This window comes from Pteropus alecto, unplaced genomic scaffold (genome assembly GCF_000325575.1).
Source record: "Pteropus alecto unplaced genomic scaffold, ASM32557v1 scaffold3, whole genome shotgun sequence".
NCBI lineage: Eukaryota > Metazoa > Chordata > Mammalia > Chiroptera > Pteropodidae > Pteropus > Pteropus alecto.
The window spans coordinates 58,944,423-58,960,489 of record NW_006442484.1 but is presented as its reverse complement, the minus strand read 5'-3'; the positions used below and the strand labels follow the sequence as shown (position 1 = coordinate 58,960,489).

At 32.0% G+C, this 16,067-nt stretch overlaps 1 pseudogene; it reads left to right on the top strand.

Moving 5' to 3' along the window:
* The first annotated feature begins 4,026 nt into the window (after positions 1 to 4,026).
* LOC102898718 lies at positions 4,027 to 5,212 on the top strand (annotated as a pseudogene).
* Positions 5,213 to 16,067: the final 10,855 nt, after the last annotated feature.

The following is a 16,067-nucleotide window of genomic DNA, read 5'->3' as shown; positions in this document are numbered from 1 at the left end:
CAGAAATCCTGAAGTGCAAATAAATTTGCTGTAAAACTACCAAGGAATGGATTCTGAAAAGGTGTGATATAATTTATTCACTGAAATTTCTTTCATAATCATTCTAAATCATTTCACCTTGGTTAAAATGAAGCTTATAAAGATTTAATATTTGTATAACAAAATTAACCTAATGTTATTAATATATTTTATGACATTTTCAGGAGAGTAACATAGTTATATTTAAAGTGGGGTATGTAAATTCTTCTATGAACTGTGAAGTGGTGTATAAACATGAGCTGTGTAATTATTTTAGCTTAACAGAATGCCTCCTAGAAAATACTCCTCCATGTCACCTATGAACAAGCATGAGCTAGTACTTTTTGGTACACGCAATGATTTGCAGAAGATCAAATGCACCATTTCCTTTTAAATCTCATGCGTCCATGTCTTCTATTCCCTCATCAAGACTAAACTTTCTTAGTTACTTGCCAAATATCTATTATTTCATTGTTATGCAGATCAAATTTTACTCCTTTTTGAATTTTTCCTAGTTACTTCCTCTCCCATCTCCAAAAGCAGATTATTAAGATAGGTGGTTCATGATAATCTATAGAAGAATGTTTAAGTGGATTAATAAAGTTGCCTTTCATTACATATTAGCCAAAGGTCACAGTGCATTGTATGTACTTCACCTATCCTTCAGTTTTATAATTCCTCATAGCTAGACCATTCGTATGTCTGGTTTTCCAGTCATGGTTTATGCTTATCATCCTGACATCCTGGTTGCTTAGGTTTTTCCCATATTCATCAGTTTTTAAATGAATTACTATTGTTAATAATTACTTTAAATTAAGTTGAATAAGCTGGGTGAGACTTGAATTTGTATTTCCAGTTTAAGCCATGGTGTTATTCAGTGAAGTCATCGACTTATCTAGTAGTGCATGAAACATACTGCAGTGAATAATGTGCTCACTTAAGTGGTTATTACATATGAAAAATGAGCAGCAATAACTCATTTCTCTCTTTCCTTCTTCTAGACAAAACAGCCAACACTTCCTCCTCAAGAACAACATGCTCATAAAATGCTGTACGATCTAACAGAGGTACGTTGGGAGAGCTAACTTTCTCTGGTGTGTGAGGAGTGGGAGGTGTTGGATCACACTACTTCTGCTAGCCACTTGGTTTACCAGTATGGTTCAGTATGCCATGGCTTTTCATGGCTGGCAGTTGATTAGTTGAAAAGTTCATGGATAGGACTAACTTCTGATCAGGCTTAATGTGGTGGCCTGAACAATATTCCAGGTCTTGGTTTCTCTCTGACCTTATCTTGACTTCATTTCCAGTAAATTAGAACAATTGTCCTCAGGCTCTCTTTCTGGTAGCAAGATGGTTGCAGTACTTAAATTTATAGTTTAAGAGAAAAAAAAAATTTCATGTAAATGCCATAAGTTTCTGAGATTCATCCTGAATAGAAAGGCTTTAGACTTTCACTGTTCGATATGCTGTTTCACGCGAGTCCTGCATACCCCTCCTCTGGAAGAATCCAGGGGAAAATTCCCATGGAAACTTCATAAACTGACCTAAATAATATCTAAAGAGAGAATGGATATAAGGTAGCAAATAAAGATATGTATGACACTGAGGCTCTGAAATGTATTAGAGTTTCTATAATTATTAGTTTTCTTTTTTTCCTCATAAGTAAGGCCAGTTGTATAGACCTGCTTTCAAATATCTGCTCCTGAAATCAGTTTTAATCTTTGTCATTGAGCTAGTTAGACAGGTCAAATTTTCAGAACAGTGTAATTCAAGATCTAAAACTAGCTTTGTCCCATTCATTATATCTAACATCCAGCTCTCCATAAGGCCTTCTGGGGTTCCACAGGCTTACTTTTGGTTAAAAATAACGATGCGTTACTGTCGACATTTAGAAAAAAGAATAATGTGTTTTTACATGATTTTTGAAAGTTTATTAAAAAACTGTGGCACATTTTGTTATTTATTATATAAGTGTTAGACATGATAATTTGTTAAAAAATTAAATAGGAGTAATTAGTAGGAAAAAAGAGAAAATAAAAATACTAAATTATTAATATTTTACCCAAAAATGGCAGTTAAATACCTGAAAAAATAATGAAAAGGCTTATTATTTAGTGTTTTGTGCTCCTAAATAGAGATTTGATTGGGAATGATAACCTTAGGAGGATGCTCTGCTCACCTCTAACTCTGGGCCTGACTTCAAGTTATAGAAAACAAGAGTGTTTTCAGGGACACAGTGGGAAAATGCTACTAGTTTTCTTTCCATGGTTTCCTTTTTATATACTTTTCTTTTAATCTTTGGAGAAATATTTGTAGTCCTGCTGCCTGTAAAAGTGATGTTTGAATATATTCTGCAAAAGTTGCAAAGCTGGTAACTCATAAAATATTCCTAAGGTTGGCAAGTTTCATGAGATGAAAGCTCTAACAAGTAAAAAGGAGATTGGTGTAGTGAACATCAGCACAGCAGTTTACAGCTCATGCTGGATACTGGACTGCAGTTTGCATTCTTATCATGGACACCAGAAGATAACATCCCTGCCATGGTTATTCTTCATTGGTTTATTTAAGCTTAATCTACCTTACTACAAAATAATTGAAAGATGATTAAAACACCTGTATTCTTTCTTTCATTTTCTTTTTTTCTTAAGAGAAGATTAAAGTTTTACTATGAAGAAGATTTATACTTAGCTCATTTTACTGTAGCTTGAAACAGGTCTTTAGTTTCTGCCAGAACTTGTAACCAAGGAGAATGATTACCACATGCAGGTGTCACTGTTTGGTTGGAATGGAAAGTTGCACAGATTGGCTTGGAGGCCTGAACCAATGTCTATGCTCTAATCTCTGTTTACTCCTGCCAAATGCCATTAGAGAGCAGTCATATCTGTTTTGACTGACAGCATAGCTAACAAATAGGATGACTGTCAGTATATAATTGGTGTTTGTGGGAAAAATATATATCTGTAATAGATAATCATTATTGTCTGTAAGTTTTATTTCTACAAGTATATATTTTTAAACAGATTAGTTATAAACACATTTTATATGTATATGAAAAATAAAACAAAACAAAACAACTTCTTGTCTAATAAATAGGCATTCATACTTGTGGCATAATCTTTAAAAATACAAATAATTACAAACCCTTGCAGATAATATATAAAAGTCTTATTACGTAGATGGACTGTGTCTTCACTCAGAAAATAGAAGCTCTCTTAATATGTCTTCACATAAATAATCTTGGAGGTTAGCTGAAAGTTTCAATTCCCCTTTGAAAGTGTACCAACTGAACTAGCATGGCTAGTGAGCACCTACCTCTCTTTTATTCCACTTTCTGCATTTCTTAACTTGTAGTGAAACCATTGCTAGAAATTACAGATGAGGCCTTAGAATGTATTTTCTGTAAAAATGTAGGACTCAAATCAGCAAACTAAATCTCAGAAAAAGCCTTCATCCTTATATTATAGGGTGCCTGCATGTGTTTTAACATAAAATAAATTTTAAGATATTTTTACTTTTTTTGTTCTGATTTTAACCCACTTTTTCAGTAACTAAATAACTCTTCGAATCAAGTAAGATAAGATGGTTTCTACTATAGAAGTATTAAGAATTTAGCATAAAACATAGATCTTTTAAAATATAATAATGGCATTGAAAATTACATTTTGACCTCAATATTTTAAACATGTGTCTTCAATTCCTATAACTAAGAATTCCTCTTAGAAACTAAATATAAAGAAAATCACAAGTGCAAATATTAAGAGGGCAGGAGAGAATGATCTTTTATTTGCCAAGTTTTTAAAGGCATATCAAAACCTCTACCTATAACTGCCCAGTGCTTCATATGATATTATTTTCCCCAGAATCTGATTTACAAATCTATTAAAGATTAGTAGATTAATCTACTATTAAAAAGTTATTTTATTGTTTTACAAATCTTTCTGTTATGAATGAAAACTAAATGAATCAGGGCTTTGGGTTGGTGAACAAATGAAATGTTGGGAATATGGCATGCCCAGAAGGATTTGGAAGCTTATAACCTCACTTCCTTATACCTTGCTGTATGCATGTCTTCTAATGTCTGTTCTTGAGTTTTATCCTTATAATAAACCAGCAAATGGTTCTCCGGTTGTTACATATTTGGCAAGACATGTTGGCTTTTGTGTGGGAATCCCAAAAGAGGCCTCTGTTTTTACTGTTAATAGGCTCTGTGGCTCTGGTTTTCAGTCTGTTGTGAATGGATATCAGGAAATTTGTGTTAAAGATGATGAAACTGTCTTGCATGGAGGAGCCAAACACATGAGTCAGGCTCCCTTCTGTGTCATAAACATGGATATTAGAACTAAGTTTGGATTAGAGCTAAAGCTGGATGATTCTTTGTGAGCAGCATCAACAAACCAGCGTGTCCAATTCCTCACGGGAATTACAGAGAGTTTTGCTGCAAAACATAAAATAATCAGAGAAGAATGTAACAAGTATGCTCTATAGTCGCAACAGCAGTGGAAAGATACTAGTGATGTCGGTTACTTTAATAATGAGATGATGTCAAGTGAGGTGATGACAGAAAAAAAAAAACAAGCAATGCAAGTAGATGACTGTACTAAGTCCCAAGTAAGCCTAGAGCAGTTAAATAAACTTCCTCCAGTATTCAAGAAAGAAGGGACTGCCACTGCCCTTGCCAGGAGTATCTGATGCTGTCATAGCTCGTGAAGATGCTGTTAAGAAACATAGCCTCACTCTTCTGGCAAGAATTGTGGGCTATTTTGTGTCCGGTTGCGATCCCTCTAACATGAATATTGTTTTTGGCCCTGGTATCAATGGGGCACTAAAGAAAACAAGACTGAATCTTAAGGACATAGATTTGATGGACGGGAATGAAGCTTTTGCTCCCAGTACATGGCAGTCGAGAAGAGCTTGGATACCCACCCAAGTAAAATCAATGTGAATGGAAGAGTCGTTGCTTTGAGTCAGCCATTGACAGAATCTATATCGGAATTATTACACATCTGCATCATGGGTTCAGGTGTCAAGGTGGAAAATATGCTTTCAATCAGCTTGTATTAGAGGTGTCCAAGGTATCACACTCACTATTCAGAGCCTGAGGAGAGCAAGGAGCCCACTGTGGCCCTCTGTTTCTTTTACTTCGCCAAGACACATTAAAATAGGTAAAGATGTATTCATCTTGAATAACAGCTAAGGCCAGAAATAAGTTCTCTCAAATTTGCACCAGTCAAATGTATTTCTAAACTAAAATCTAATTATAGAAGGCCTTAAAAAAATTGTATCCTTGCCAATAACCATCCCATATGCCTTAGAAAATATCATTGCACAGAAATTGAGTAAATGTTGCCTTAACTTCCAAAAATAAATAAATTCATAAATGCTTCAATGATAAATACTTTTACGAGGAATGCTCAGAATTTCTTATAATTTAAAAAAAAAAATTATACTTTATTATGTAACATTCTGTTAACATTCTTTAATAGAAACAGATGAGAAAGAGCAATCCCCTGACATATTGGACCTGCCTGGTATTCTCAGCTAGGCCTCAGTATTGCTGGAAACTTACCTGGCATGGACAGCTAGATCTTTGCATCTCCTTTTGAATATAAACTTTTTTACAGAAACTCAAAATTAGAAAGACCACTCTATGACCATGATGGATAAAGACAAAAACTAGACCACTTTGGAACTGTGTCTCAGCACAGACAAAGCATTGTCCATGCTAGAATATATCAAATATAATCTTTTCCTGACTAATGCGAACAAATGCTGTTTCTTAATTACATTAGTTTCATTCCCGTCTATCCTCCTCATAGATAAGATTTTTTTGAGATATCCGATCACAGAGTAGCTCTCAGCTCCTGATAGTGTACAGGCCAGGGCAAAATCCTGCTTCTTTAAACCCTCCCACAAATAAATTGACCAAAACCTAAAGTGGCTTTTTTTTATATTCTCTATGATGGCTAACTTTATGTGTCAACTTGTCTGGGCTAAGGGATGCCCATATAGCTGGCAAAACATTATTACTGGGTGTTTTTGGAAGAGGTAAGCATTTGAATTGGTGAAATGAGTAAAATAGGTGACCTTCCCCAATCCGTGTGGACGTCACCCAATTTGTTGAAAGCCGGAAAAGAACAAAAAGACAGCGGAAAGATAAATATTGTCTCTATATGTTTGAGCTGCAATATCTTTTCCTTCCTTCGGACATCAGGAATTCTTCGTTCTTAGGCATTAGGCCTCGGACCGGGTCATACACCATGGGCCCTCTCTGGTTCTCAGAACTTTAGGCTTGGACTGAATTACACTACTGACTTTCCTGGTTTTCTAGCTTGCAGATGGCAGATTGTGGGACTACTAGGCCTCAATAATTACTTGAGCCAATTTCTATCATCTCTCTCTGTGTCTCTGTCTCTCTGTCTCTCTGTCTCTCTCTTTCTCTCCTCTACTCTATCTCAGTGTAAAATCTACTTTTGGTTCCGTTTCTCTGGATAACTTTAGCACACATTTTTGCCAAAACACTGCACATTCTCCACAGTATGGCCTTTTATGCTGCAAATGAGAATAAAGCCAGCTGTATTCCTGTTGGTCTTTGGCTGTAGGGTGTTAACACAAGGAAGAGAAAATAGATTACAAGTGTTTAAAGATTTGATTGGAATAGGGAGATATAGTACTTAAATCCTAGAGAAATACAGTACAGGAAGATGGATATCATAAGCAGCAAAGATAAAATTTCTCTGCTCATAGAATTTTACATGACATTACACTAGAGAGTATTGTGACTTATTGATTAAATTATCCAATTCAATAAAAGTATAGTGAATAGATGCAGGAGAGATGTTTCTGTATGCTCTGTTTAAATTACAATTAAGTTTCCAGCTGGAGATCTCTAAAACAGTAGAACCCTTGCAGGGATGATATTTGCCTTGTTCTATTTTGAGATTTTTTTTTTTTTAGCAACATCACCTTATAGCGACAGCTGTTCAGAGTGCTGGAATTGGTATGAATTTTTCTTCTATTGCCGGAAAGTTCAAAAGCTGTAAAATATTTTCAGTTCATTTCAGGTTCAGGTATCCCTAGGAGCAATTGTCTTCATGCAACCAAAAAAGAAGGTACTAAGACTGTAAAACAGAGATGTAGAAACTAAATGCAAACTGCTGTTAGTTAGAAACTCCAACTGGGACTTTATTGCCAAACACCAGACATTAGAAGATCAGTAGCTAAATTAGCCAGAGTAAACATCCTGAGGTGCAAAACTGGTGCCAACTCACTGAGCTAGTAATAAGACATGTGGGGAGATGGTAGGGCTGAGGAAATACTAAATAAATGTGGATAAACTCAGTATTTGTTTCTATATTGAAGGGCATAATTTGAAAAAAAAAACTATCAGAAAAAAATTAGCTATAAGATAAGGAATTTTTAGAAGGTTTATGCTCTTGATTAGAAGTAAATAGCTATATTAAGATTTGCATATTTTTATATATATATATAATTTGAGTGCTAATATAAGTACCTCATGAAAATCATTGCTTAAGATAATTGCAGTAATCTTAGTTTAATAATCATACATGGAAAATTTAGATCTCCTATGGTATTATTTATTAAAACGAGCATACGTTAATACATATTTCCCTTCTCTTTTATCTTTACTGTACTTTTTTCTTCCTAAGTCCACAATTTAATAAAAATTTACTGTTATAATGTACATATCAAAAATTGCAAAAATCATAATTTTCCACTTGATGACTTTTCCTAAATCAAACTGACCTGTATAACCAGTACTCAGATCCAAAAATAGAATATTACTAGCACCACAGGTCCCCATCTAGTAGCTACTTTAATATCTATAATCTCATTACATTTTTTACAGAAAATTGTTAATGTTGCTATTATTATTATTTGTAGTCACAGCAGAAGAGTATTATGTGACATCTCTGTTCAGTGGCCATGTATGAATATAAGGCTTATAATAGAACTGAAATTTTAAGCATCTGACTTTTAATTTTTAAACAAACTTCTGATTTTTTTTCAAAACTATAAGCTATGATAGCATGTTTAAACCTAATTCCACAAGCAATGGAAAGCCACTAAAATAATTTCTGCAATAGAAAGGCATTAGTACACTTTTTGTTTTTAATGAAAAACAAGACTTTTGGGATTGTGGATGATGAATTGAATAAGAATCAAGTAGGATTGGAGTATAGAAAAGCAATTTGAAAAGTAAGGAATTAATCCGCTAGATACATTATAATATAATTTTGGACTATAGATGTCTCAGTCAGGTTGAAGGTAATGGAAAGTATGTAGCAATAAATGAGAAGAAGAATAATCATGTCTAAATGACTGATTTAATGAAAAGATTCAGTGAGAAAAAGTATGAAGTTGGGGGATGACCATATCATTAATGACAAAAAATGTGGTGGAAGAATTAATAGCTAAAGGCTCAATTTTTAAATTATTATTTCATTGTAGAATAAATCCCTTATGAATTCTTCACTTTCCCTTTAATTTTTTTTTTTCTTAAATATAAAGCTAATAACGACAGTCACAATGCAAAAGCGATTGCAACAGAAGTCTCTTATCAGGAAAATGTGTTTGAGACTCATGTTGGCCCTTTAAATCATCAAGCTATTAGAAATCTGTTTCTCATAAAACATGCTTTTTTTTTTTTTACTTAGTGTTGCCTTATGTTTCAACATTTTAAACATTTTGATTCCTAATGAGTCATTCACATCTTCTTAAATAAAACTATTTCATATCATTTTTCTCTATTGACTGAAACAATTATGTTTATACCATAATATGATCACTCAGTTGTTTCTTGGATATCAAAAACTAAATATTTCTGGTCAAATTTTAGTTCCCCGACTATAATTGCACTTATTTCTTTTTCTTTTACTGTTCCTCATTTTTTTTCATTATATCCATATTTTTGCTTCTTTTTCTTCTACCATCTCTAACCATTAGTTGCCATAGAAAAGGCATTTTTAACTTCCCTTATTAAGTAATTTCCATTATTGCTTTTGTTTAGAGAAAAGTGAACTTTCATTTGCATCAAAATTAGTGCACCATTTTTATACACTTGATAATATTCAGGACTATTTCTTTCTCTTCGATTGGAATAAGCTCTGTTGCAGATTATCTTCGTCAAAATTATATGAGCTAGAATGACATTTGCTTGTCATATCTTCCATAAATTGACACAGTTCCTCAGACTTTCTTTGTCTTTCCTAATCTTGATATTTTTTTGAGAAGCAAAGATCATTTTGTGGAATACTGCTCAATATATGTTTATTTTATTATTTTTCAAAATTAAACTCACATACATTTGTGGCAGAAATACTCTAGGAGTGATATTTTTAATTCTGTTTTCAGTAAATGAGATCAAGATTAAAGTGATACTGGTTTATATCAGTGTTTTGATACTAAATTTGATCACATGGTTAAGGTAAAATCTACTAGGTTTCTTCACTGTAAAATTTCTATATTTTATTATGTGATCAAAAAAAGTAGATGTTTTAAAACTATGTAAATATCTCAATGATCATTAAACTTTTACCCATAAGTATTATCAATCATTGATGATTTTCTAATTTTATATATATTATGTATAATATATATGCTTTATCATACATTATGTAATTTTATATTATATTCAAACATTTTGTATTACTTATATTATTATACTTATATATACATATATATGTTAGCTTATAAGGAAGAGCTCTCTCTTTGCCTATTTACTCATTTATATCAGTATGAATTCATAAATTACTTTATTCAGTGAGCTAAGAGCAATTATCCTATTTATTTTATAGTCAAATTATCAATTTGATGCTTCTGTGATGTATCTATCTAGGCCCACTACTATCCATTGGAAACGGAAGTCAGAAACTTTTGTATTTCAGAAAGGTATAAATTGCATATATAATATCTACATTAAGAAATCTGAATCAACACATATTTTGGCAATAAAATATATGAATATTCAAACTAAATGTGATTAATAAAGACTACATATATAGATAACATCATAGTCAATCCAGGGCAGATTTTGCCATAAAATAAATTAGAAAGTATTTTGTTTTTCAAAAATTTTGGAATTTCAGAATTTTGAAATTCAGGCCACGTATAAAATCTGGAATTTTTTATGATTATGAGATTCTCTTAGGATTTAGAGAAATTAGATTATTCTTGATTTTTATATTAATTTAAAATGCAATTAAAGTTAAAATGTATTCAAGAAAATCTGTTAATGAAGAATAAAGAATATTTAAAATAATATCTATGGAAGTCCAGTAAGATTATTTTTATATTTATGGTTGTTTACTTCATATATAAAAGTTTTATTCAGATTTCTATTTTGTCTAATTAGTTGTGACATGATACGATACTAATAACATCCTAGGGAATTTATTTATAAAAAATTATATACAAGAATATATAAACTTAAACTTGTAAAACTTAACATATTAATTTACTGAAAGAATATCTGAAAGATGGCTCTGGTTAAAATAAAAAGCAAATCTGAGGTTTTAGATTAAAAACTACTCTAAAAAATTCTATCTCCAAAGATTTTGTAACAGTAAAACATAACAACTAAATGATAATAGTGATAATAATGATAATAATAATAATGTACAGGGACATACGTTAGGCTAGCAGGACCCTATAGAGTAGGTTACTCCCAAGTTCAAAGATAATACTTGATCATTTCATCCTCTCCATTGCTCTACTTTTCAGTGAAGTGATAGGAACCACTGAAACCACAAGATGAATGGAAAATTTTTTGTTGCCAGAGAAACTTATGCTAGGTGTTGTATGAACTTCATGTTGTTATTCTTTTTATTTCAAAGCAGCAATTCCTTGGTGCTGGAAGAAAGAGTTTAGGACTAAAATGCATCCATTCAGTGGGGATATAGTTCATATAAATATCAGCACTGTAAATCAATTTATTACTATTTTATAGTCTCTAGTAATACATAGAATAATTGTTATTAAAAGGGAAAATTAGATTCTTTATCTTTGAGTATATTATTTAATTTCATTGTTGCCCTCAAGACTTCCATTAAATATACCATGTCTTAAATATTTAGATGATTTCTACCAGTTCTGATTTTAGTGCCCTGCTGTGCCAATGCATTATCTATAATGGTTTCTTTACATTACTTTTAATTTATTCCTAGAAAAAAAGAACACCTACACAGTTTGTCTAAAAGTATTTTTGCCTAGGATTAAAAGGATTGCCATTTTTACTTGGCAACCTGAATGAAAAGGAATGAAAATCAGAACTATTTTCATTTTCAAACATGGCCTTTTAAGTCTTCAAAGTGAACCTTGATAGAGAGTATGGCCAGATAAAAATGCCACTACTACTGTTCTGGTCTCTGGGGAAAAAACATCAAACCTGAAATTTCCCATGTAGATTCCAGTTTTGGAGAACTGATCATTAAACCATTATGCTGTTTGACACACTTTGTAGAAGTATGGCATTACTTCTCTTGGCGATGAATTTGGGGAATTACCTTTTTTAAAAAAAAAAAAAAATTATTGCTGCAACTCTAGAAAGAGTGAAATAAAGACATTCTTCCCATCATGACAAAGCACTTTGTACACCTAAAAGGATTATTTTCTCTTAGATTCTAATGCATTAAATCTGGATTTGAAACCACAGGGGGTAGTGTACTCGGATGACAATGGCTTGGCTCTTGATAGAACTGCTTTTATGAATTGCACTTGGGTGTTTTACCACCAACAATGTTCTTAGTATTGAAAGAAACAATCATAAGACACTTGTTAGCTTTCCTTTTCTGCCGGTGTTATTGAGGCTATCAGTCAATGTACACAGCAGCTTCCTCTTCCCAAAGGAGAAATTTCTCTCAGATCTCGGTATCAGTAGAAGGTATATCTCTTTCGACACTATCTCTTCTCTCTGCACACGGTCCTAATCTTGTAGATGCCATGTCTGCTAACTTTATCCTGATTGTTTTGATGTCCAGGAAGTTAAGAGTCAACATTTCAGTACTTTTCTGCACCTATTCAGGACTTTGATATGGGCATTTCTATCTGCTAATTTTAACCCTGAATTTATTATATCTTTGACATGATTTCCTTTCTTCTGTTACTAATTCATTTTTTTTAAATCTTTTTATATTGTAGGTATTTTAAATATAAAACACATAAATTGAGTCAGATAAAGTGTTTAAAAAGATGTTTTGGCTTTTGGTATGTAACTGAAACTCAGCCGCTTTCTCTATAATTAATGACTACTTAAAATAACAATGGGTTAAACATTTTCCCTTATAGGCAGGGTGAAGGAGAGGAGTGCAGTAGTGATAGCTATTTTTTCTTTGTCTATTATTTTTGAGATGTGATTGACATATAATATTATATTAGTTTCAGGAATACAGAGTAATGATTCAATACGTGTATTGAAGCCTTGACTCAAAACTTTAGCTTTGTACCTTTTTAATCTCCTTACTCCTTAATATGTGTCATTATCTTAGCGGTTTCATATTCTTCTCAAGCTGTACTTTTCAGTGTTCTTACAACTATCTCTAAATGTCTTGCTGTGTAGTTAAAATTTGAGGTTTTGAATAGTAAACTGCCAAAAAATTAATTAAGATAAACAAACTAATTGAATATGGTAATATGTGAGTCTCTGAGATGGGTTGCATCTCTGTGTTTAGGGACATAAGTAATGCACTACTGAGTTGACATAGAACCACTCTGGAGTACATTTCTATCAAATGTTATTTCAACACATTTTAATGCACAAGGGAGAGTCTCAAAGAAATCTGTAAATAATAGTGTGATTAGTTGCATGTATAAAATGAGAACGAGTGAAGAAAATTAATGCATTGAAAAGGTACTAACATTTATTGAATATTTACTATATGCTAAGTGCTAATTCATTATATTTGGATTTTAAAAATACATTTCTTAGCCTTTGAAGAACAGTAAAATGTTGTCATACCTCTGTAATGTTCTTTGTTTTACTTGTTCTTTGAAGAACAATAAAATGTTGTCATACCTCTGTAATGTTCTTTGTCTTAATAGAAAATATCTGTAGGAGATTAGTAAGATAGACATTTATAAAGTTGTACTTTTAGAAAAGAGCTCAAGTTAATAGCAGAAAAGATTCTTATTTATTTATATTATTCTATTGTGAAATTATAGAACCTAAATATTTCTATTTATATACATTTTGGAAGCACAAAGTTTTGCTTTATGTCCAATTCAATTATTTTACCTCAGGTACCTAGGTTTGCTGTCATTATTTACAGCCCCAATCTTTTATCATTTATTGGTTCTCATTTTTTAAATTGAACTTGTATTAATCATTGAGTTTAGGAGGGAGGCAAAATAATTGTAAAATTTGTATTTTGTTTGCTATTTATTTTTTAAGATTTATGAGAAAAAGAATAATAAGGTAATATCAATGACTCTGGGTAAGGGATATTATTATTTACAATATGCAATAGATTATTGCAATAGATTATTTTCCAATCCTGTTCCCTTTGTTGCTTCAAATGTTTAGGATGTGCCTTGACTACCCTATTATTTTTCTCTGTTGTCTTCCATCTTCAAAAAAAAATTCATGTTAAATAAAAGAGTTCTCGATACTTGTGAAGGAATAGCTTTTCTATGGCTAAAATGGTGGATTCCTTTCCAGAGTGGAAGAGGGCTAATAAGCTTAATTCAAAAGAGACATGAATATGGTTTGACTAAAAGCTTAAAGCCCTGAATTAATAAATTAACTTTAATGTAGAACCTTTATATTCAGCATGTGTCATGACTTAGACATTTCATCTCTATTATTAACTTATTTGATATTGAATGTCACCCTTGAACATACAGTGTATATTTTCTTGCCTTAAGGTCCTTGCACCAGCCCTTGTCTCTGCTTGCATTGTTCTTTTCCTCACCTCTTCCACATTTCCCCTCAAATGTGACCATCCCATGGAGGCCTATCCTGATAATTTTACTTAACACTGCTTTCCCACAACCTTGATATCCTTTATGCTGCTCTGTCATTTTCATCACACTCATTACTTTCTAAGGTAATATGTTTTTTTGTTTATTACATGTCTCTCCCCATTAAGAGGTTAGGCTCCATGAGCTGTTTTATTCATTAACTTATCACAAAGACTTAGCCTGACATAAAGTAGGTTTTCAAAAATATTTGTTCATTGGCAATACATTTCTTTACAAGGTGTAGGATTAAAAATAATGCAAATAGTAAAACCTGTGGTAAAAATACATTTTTTTTTTGCATGAGAGTTTAACCAATTTAATTAGAGGTGGACAGTATGCTAAACAATGAAAAGTAGCATCATGTATGAATTAAATTTTTATTTTCAAAATTTAAATAAATAGAAAAGATTTCATGTTGAAATTGTGAAATATTAAAGAAAATAGCTAAAGAATGACTCAAGATATTGCTTATTAATGTTTTCTTTAGCTTCATTTTGGAGATGGCTTAATTTGACAAGTATTTATATCATGGAATTTTATAAATATAAATCAAAAACTATGAAACAATTTTTTGGTATCGTTAGCCTTCATTTGGCTAAGAATAGATCGATGCCATTAAATAAGTTGTGAAATGTTATGGTTCCCAGCTGAATATTCAGGCCATATTTAATCTACCCTTTCTTTGAATTCACATAGATAGTTACACATTTCTTAGTCTTTAGCCCTTTTGTAAAAATATCCATGTATAACTTGTAGAACTGAACATCCTTATGACTGCTTCTGTGTCTAAATAATCTGTACATCTCCCAATTGGCCTATATGTGTGTCATCATGAAATATTTGTTAAGTAAACAAATATATTGTTATAGATTAAGGATGAAGACAATACTTTTTGCGAATAAGACCGCATTTTCCTTTTCAAAGAAGAAACTTTCTTCCATCATGGCTTCTGGTAGACAAATTTTTAGGAGGCTACCATATCAATTATAATGTTATTAGGATCAAGAAGATAATCATACAAGATAACTTAGCATTTTTATTATCTCTTTGGGTCTGACTCCAAAATATGGTGGTAGACTCCAAAGTACGATCTTGTTCTTCATGAAAGTAATAACATTGAAAAGATGTTTCTAAATAAATGGATATTTGACATTATGTTTGACAACTCTTTAATGATGGACATTTTTCATTTATATATATTACCTGACATTCTTGACTTTTTTTTTTTTTTGCTACTAGTAGAATTTTATCATGAATGGTTTTATACAAATGGATGAAAATTCTTATTTTATGCTAAAATTCTCTTGACTTAAAAATGGAGAAATCAGCTATCAGATTCTAACGCCATGACAGAAGGCCATTGTCTAGGCAGATATGTTCATTTTGTTCTGTCAGGCACAATGGCCAGGCATAGTAAGCTGTCTTCTTGAGTTTACTTTCTCTTCTTTATTGTAGAACTAATTATCTGTGATACACATATATACTGCAATGTACTTTAAGCTGTGAAGTACATGCTGTTTTCAATGCTTCCTTATTGTTAATAAGACTTTATATTTACTGAAGAAAAAACAAACCTTGGAGAGAAGAGAATGGGAAAGAACTGATATTTGCTACATGTATACTATGTACAAACACAATGATAGGCGATTTATATGCTTTTGTAATATATGTACCCAATGAAGTATTATATTTCTATATTTTACAAATAAAGAATCTGAGACTCGGAGAGAAGAAATGGCTCTCAATAGGGTACACAACTATTAAATGTCAGTTACAGGTTTTAAAGAACCAGTGTTAATGCACCAAACTTGCCTACTGATGAGAATTGCCGAGAGATCTTGCTGAGATCAGTATCTCAAGCCCTCCACTTTAAGAATATGTTCTGGTTGCCCAGGATATCTTCTGGTAATCTGAATTTTAACAAGGTCTTCATGCAATTCCTATCATCAAGTAATTTTGGGAAACACTGTTCTACAACTTACTATTTTCTCTGAAGTTGAAAAACTGTATCTGAGGAACAGACAATTCTAAATGTCTCTATAGATGCATAACTTTGTTATTCATATGCTGTTTTA